The sequence below is a fragment of the Camellia sinensis genome, chromosome 9 (genome assembly GCF_055761805.1).
Source record: "Camellia sinensis isolate YWXY chromosome 9, ASM5576180v1, whole genome shotgun sequence".
NCBI lineage: Eukaryota > Viridiplantae > Streptophyta > Magnoliopsida > Ericales > Theaceae > Camellia > Camellia sinensis.
In genome coordinates this window covers 192,433,106-192,439,897 of record NC_138969.1, presented here as the reverse complement: position 1 = coordinate 192,439,897, position 6,792 = coordinate 192,433,106, and the positions used below count along the sequence as shown (strand labels likewise).

Below are 6,792 nucleotides of genomic sequence, written 5' to 3'. Positions count from 1 at the left end.
GACCATACCGTGTCTCCTATCCTGTTTTATTTTTCAGTTTATTTTTCTGTTTTGTGACTCTCTCCAAACTCAAGTTAGCTAGTGCCTATCCTCCTTGAGTTTGAGGGGGGCTGTTAATGTAAATTGTAAATTGTGTAAATTACCACACCACCAACTCCACCTACCATCTCCACTACCACCCACCACCTCCACTACCATCCACTACCACCACTCACCTACCTCACCTACTCCCAAATCCTCTCCTATATAATAGCTTGTAATACACATCAATCAATACACAAAAATCAATAATAATACATCAGTTATTTTACAGAGACCTTCAAAAGATATCCACAATTCCACCCACAGTAACACCTCTATATGTATGTGGTAAGATATCAAACAACAGTTGCAGCTCATTATCATCATCATCAGTGTTGCAGCTGCAACCGCATCATCAGCTCAAGCCTATAGTTGGTAAGAGTTTGTTAGATTATGTGTGTGTATGTCAGTTAGTTCAGTGGAGGTAGATTAGTTGTAACTGCCTTATGTATATATACATATCATGTAAAGACTGTATTGATCTACTGTGAAATGAAATGAATGAATGTTGAGTTTCTTCATGGTATTAAAGCATTGAGCTCTAACAAACATAGTGATTCATGGCTTCAACATCCACCATTGCTGCACTTTCAAGCTTTTCAATCTATTCGATTCATTCAAATCTTTCCTTGTTAATTTCCAATTTGTTTTTGTTTGTCACTGTCAAACTTGATGTAACAAATTTTGTGATCTGGAAAGCCCAATCGCAGAATATCCTTCGAGCTACGAATTTCCTTGGTTATGTGGATGATACGATCTCTTGTCCACCATTAACAATCATTGATGCTTCAGGAAAAAGTGTTTCTAATCCTGAACGAGTGCAATGGAATCTTGTTGATGTGCACTTGTTGAGTTGTATTACTGTAACTCTTTCTCCATCTATCTACTCTACTCTGCTACAATTTCTCCATTGCTCTGATGTGTGGTCTACTTTGCGTAAACATTACACCTCTTTCTCCAGATCTCATGTACATAAATTGAAGTACAAATTAAATAATGTCTAACAAAACTGAGTCAATGGTTGAATATCTTGCTAAGATCAGAGAAATTGCTGATAAATTAGCACTTGTTTCGGTCATGATTGAAGATGAGGATTTAGTGTTAACCACTTTAAACGGATTACCAAATGAATATGATGCGTTTGCAACTTCCGATCGAGCCAGATCAGGTTTTATTACCATGGAAGAAGTGTCATCTCTCCTTTGTTCTAAAGAAATTCATATGGAATCCAAACTCAAGAAACCTTCTTCTTCTGAACCTACAGTTGCTTTTGCCTCTATTAAAGGCACTCCATCTGATTTTCAATCTCGTGGTTCTAATCATGCTAATTTCAGAGAAAGAGGATCATATAGAGGGGGCAAATGAGGTAGATTTCAATCTCAAGGTTGTGGCAACAATAGAGGTTCTACTTCTTCCTTTCGAGGTTGAAGCAGATCTTCTTCTCCACAATGCCAGATCTGTGGTGGTTTTGGTCACATAGCTCTTGATTACTGGTATCGTATTGACTCTCAGTTTCAGTTCTCTTAGTCTGTCTTATCTCAGGCTCCTCAACAATCCAAAGCATTTGTTGTTTTTTCTGGCCCTGTTGTTTCTGGTTCATCATCTTCACCAATGCTAATGCCTTGGTTTCTTCATTCTGCTGTTACAGATCACATCACCAAGGACATGAGTAATCTGAGTTGCTATCAACCGTATCAAGGTACAAATCAAATTACCATTGGCAATGGCAATTCTATTCCCATTCAACACACTAGCAAGGGTATTTTACCTACTCCTCACCATTCTTTCCAATTAAACAATTTTCTTCACACTTCCTCTATTTTTTCAAATGATTTCTGTTCAAAAATTAGCAAGGGATAACAATTGGTTAATTACATTTAATGATGCTAATTTTGTTATTTAGGATAAGCATTCAAAGAGAGGGCTTCACAAAGAACTAATGACGATGATCTCTATTATTTCCTTCTATCTACTGCTGCACCTTCATAGGCACAAGCATATTTTAGTACTAATTCTAGTTCTTCTTCAGCTTCTGTGTCTAAAGAAACATGGTATAATAGGCTTGGTCATCCTAGTTCTTTGAAATTTCGTCATCTTAAGAAGCATTTGTTTTTTGCTTCTAATAAATCAGCATATCAAGATTGTATTGATTGCTGTGTTGCTAAAAGCCATAGGCTTCCATTTCAGTTGTCTAATTCCACTAGCAATCAGTCTCTTTCTTTAATTCATACTGATGTATGGGGACCTTTTCAATCTACTTCTCCTTACAAGTTTTATGTTCAAGTTGTGGATGATTGGCTTTATCCCCTATCTTATAAAAGTGAAGTTTACACCAAATTTGTGGAATTTAAAGCACATGTGGAAAAACAATTTCGTACTTCTTTACAGATTCTCAGAACTAATGGTGGTACTGAGTTTCTTAATAATAAAATGAAACATTTTCTTGCTTCTGAGGGCATTATTCATCAGCATTATTGTCCTTATACACCACCCCAAAATGGTGTTGTAGAGAGGAAGGATAGGCACATAATTTATACTGCTATTGCCTTATTGCATCATGCTTCTATGTCTATTCAGTACTGGTTTGATGCTATTGTTGTAACTACTTTTGTGATCAATAAAATGCCTTCTTCTCAGTTAGCACATCAGTCTCCTTATGAGTTGCTTTTAAGATCTGTTACCGATTATTCTCAGTTAAGGGTCTTTGGCTGTCAGTGTTTTCCTTGGCTCAAACCTTATGTCTGTCATAAGCTTCAACCCAAATCTCTCTCTTGTGTCTTCTTACAGGTCGAGTGTATTTGTCTAGGCATGTTCTTTTCAATGAATCTTGTTTTCCCTTTAATACTCTTTCTCAATCTTCTTCTTCTTGTTCTTCTTCTTCTAGTCTATCTTCTTTACATCAATTTTCTAGTCTTCTCCTTGTGTTTCTCAGCCCAGTTCTTCTCAGTAGATTTTTTCACATCCGCAGTCCAATTTTGCCTCTCTGTAGCCCAAATCTACTCCTCTGCAGCCTAGTGTCACGCCCCGAGAATTTCTGTGACACGAAGAGCAGGGTTTAAGGTGTGCCGAATGTCACACCCCAAATCTGGGCATGATCGGCCGTGGCCCACAGGGACTTAGCCCAAGGCACACGTAAGCCTAAACATGAACCCAAAAACCAAAAACAATAAATGTGATGATAGCCCAGAAATAAATAAATCAACACTCAATCCAGTGACATACCACAAGTGAAAACAAGTCATAACCAACTTCCTAAAAATATATATATACTAAATGGAACACAAACCGCCCACAAAATAAAATAATTCTAAATAAAATCCAACCACAATGTATGCACAAAACTCGACAAAGCAACCTAAAACAAATTAAATAAATGCCCTAGAGGTCCATGCAATTGAGTCCCCGCTACGCCATGAATCCACTCTAAGTCCTTCTAACACCTGGAAGTGATAAAAACTAAGTCAGCTGATAGCTCAGTGAGTAGCAACATGGATAGTAAATACAGTTTTGAAAACAGGGATAAATTCCAAAAAAAGATATATATCACAGAAACTAGATTGGCATACAGTTTAGTAAATACAATCTGTTTCAAAAAGAATGTTTCACAATTCAACACTTAAAATACTCATGTCTCGCAAGAACATGATAAACGACATTTTCCACTCAAAACAGATTATAACATGAACACCAATAATTTTCTAGGTACCAATAAAAACAAATAATATGCCACACATTTCTCAGGCTATAAGCCCTGTTGGATCCAATACCGAACTAAGAGTCATCCTCAGGGTGGCACCTGGGCCTTTTCTCAAAGACGATCCGATTGAAGGTCACCTAGTTGTTTTTAAAGGTCTTTTCCTTACAATCGTTGAGCACTAGAGTCATCACGGCCCAACCCGGATCTGTTCCCTAGTGGCCAGAGTCACCACACACAGTGGAATAATTTCCCTGGACTAAATACACACATGGTCCCAATAATCAATACACATCAGTTTCGCAAAACATGGTAGTTCATCATTATAAACATGAGACCAAAACAAATAGTTTACAGTATGCCAAGTTCACACATGTTTCGGAAATAATTTGATTCAATTGATAATATAATAATTTATCAAAACAGTTTAATCATGAAACAACAATTTAATTTTCCAACAGTTCAGGGTAGGGGAACATTTATAAAAATATGTAGCATGAAACTACTCACCTGAAAATGAAATAATATAATCCTCAAATAGAGTGTAAAAGTCCAACTAGTGCCCTGAACCAAATATAAAAACTACACATCACAACTAATTTAAAAATACTAACAAAATAGGAACTAAGTAACCTCAACTAAAGCACACTAACACGGCTCAACCCAACTCACCGTTACTCTTAAATATTATCTAAGTTCTTGTTCTTCAAGGTTTAAAATCACCCAAGACATGGGTTCCGGTCAAAACTTAATTAATTGTGACTTTAAGATAAAACAGAATTTCAAACAAGCCTTCCCAACCTATTCGCTAACTTTGAAAATTACAAAACCCACTCCACACTACTCGAAAAATTCCAATAACCTCAAGATATCAACTAATATATCCTAAGTTTCAAACCCAATTGGTTTCACTTGATTTTCTTATCAAAATAATTATCTGCAATTTATTATATCCAAACAGGTTGTTTTCTGCAGCACTTTAAAGAAATTGACGGTTCTCTTAATATACAAGAGCAATCAATCCAAGGAAAAAAAAGTACGAAACTAGACTCGTAACCGGTTCTAATGACACTAATTTGATAATTTTTGGATTTATACCCAAAGAGAACAATACTCCCGAATTTACTGTTTCGGACTGGTTTCCTAGACAGATTTGAATACCTCAATTTATATGGATTTCGACTCCCAAAAATTATGAAAAAAATCAGATAGGAAATTCATTATGTAATTGATCTACTGTAAAAATTTCAGATTAAAATTCATCCGTTTGATATGGTTTCTTGATTTTTAAAGTTTGCGATTCTGTGCAGAATTTTTGAACTAAGAATTACACTCATTCTTTACACATAAATTTAGCTCCTCAGATTTCTTAACAGTGTATACATATATATACAAAATACATAAACCTACAACCTCTCCATGAATGAATAAAATAATTATAGAATAAGGATGAAGAACAAAGAAAGAAGAGGAGAAAACCTAGGAGGGCTAACCTTTGATGATCACACACAACACAACACACCCAAAAGTTCTTTGATTGCAACATCTTCTTCTTTTTTTCCTTCTCTCAAACCCTCTCCCGTGGCTGCTGTGTTGTTGCCCTATGTGGTGAACAAATAATAGAGTAGGGTTTGTGTTTATTTTATTTTATACTAGTGGTGGGCACACTTAGGTCAAATAAATAGATAAATATACAAAATACATATATAAGTTACATGCAACTTAAATGGTAAGAGCCTAACTTATTATTTTTGTGGTCTAGAGTTCAAGTCACACCCTCTTCTCCATTTTTTTTTTTAATAATAAATCTTGCTTCTAAATCAAAGACTTTTACCATAAATTTATTTTAGTTTTAAAAATTAATTAAAGGATCCTCCAATAATATTTAATTTGCACCTTAGAATTCACCACCAAAATATTTGAGATTGTAATATTATTATTTAATTATTTACTTAATTTTTATATTCGGGTTCTCACACCGAAGGCGCTGGAAGGTTTCGGAAGGTGCGAGACCGAGCTAGAGTATGCTGGAAGGCTCTAGAACTTGGTGGAAGGGTCCGAAGTGACCTAGAAGATCCCGGAATGTGGTGGAAGAACCTTGGAGGGTCCAGAAGAGTCTGGATGGGTCTAGAACATCCTAGAATATCATGGAGAAGCCTACCATGTACTACACTAGTATAGAGAATTTTAGAAGGTAGTAGAAGGGTAGTTGTCCTAGATATTTCTATGGAGGGTTCTAGAGGAGAGTTTGTAGCCCTTGGATCAAAATGATCCTAGCCATCTGTTGAGGAGGTGGATGGCTATATAAAGGGGAGGGGTCTCATTTGTAAGGCACCTAAGAGAGGACCTAAGAAGAGAGGATCTAAGAGAGGAGCCAAGAGAGGAGATCCAAGGGAACTCTCAGTGTAAAGCACTTGTGAGGGTGAGAACCTTGTAAAGCTTTGTACACAACTATACTTGTATAGTGAATACATTCTTCCACCTAAACTTTGTGTTGGTGTGGTCGAGTGGGAAAGGCTGACTTAGGTGCAACAAAGTGGTTTGATAAGCATCTAAGGCCGCACGGTTGGCTTGGAAAATCCAAGGCCGTGACAGTTGGTATCAGAGCGAGGTTACGTGAGAAAGTAACCAAGGGAGGTGTACATGGCTACGTCTGGCGACGAAGGTAACGTCCCCAAGGCGAAGAAGCTCTCAACAAAGGACTTGATAGCAGCGTTGGAGGCACGACTAGAGGGGATGATGGAGAATGTGGCAGAATGGTTCACTAGGCTGGAGGAAGCTTTAGTTGGCCCTGGTAAGCCCACATCCCATGTAAGAGAATTTTTCACTTACTTTGCTAGTCTTGTGGCTAGGGTAGAAGAGTTGGAGGAAAAGGTTGACTCCTACGAAGAAAGGGTGAACTAGTCTCTCTCTGAGGCAGCTAGAGACAATCCCGCCGAACGGAAGGCCCTGGAGGCAAGAGTGGCTAGCCTAGAAGTGGAATTAGAGTTCTGCAAGAAGGCCATAGTCGCTGGCAG

General features: G+C 37.3%; 1 long non-coding RNA gene across 1 annotated transcript; it reads right to left on the bottom strand.

The window, feature by feature from the left end:
* Positions 1-3,248: 3,248 nt before the first annotated feature.
* Positions 3,249-5,603, bottom strand: LOC145798922 (uncharacterized). The gene is made up of 3 exons (XR_014340812.1): positions 5,269-5,603; positions 4,286-4,339; positions 3,249-3,521 (listed from the first exon to the last, which is right to left on the bottom strand). It is a non-coding gene; the product is annotated as an uncharacterized LOC145798922 (long non-coding RNA).
* Positions 5,604-6,792: the final 1,189 nt, after the last annotated feature.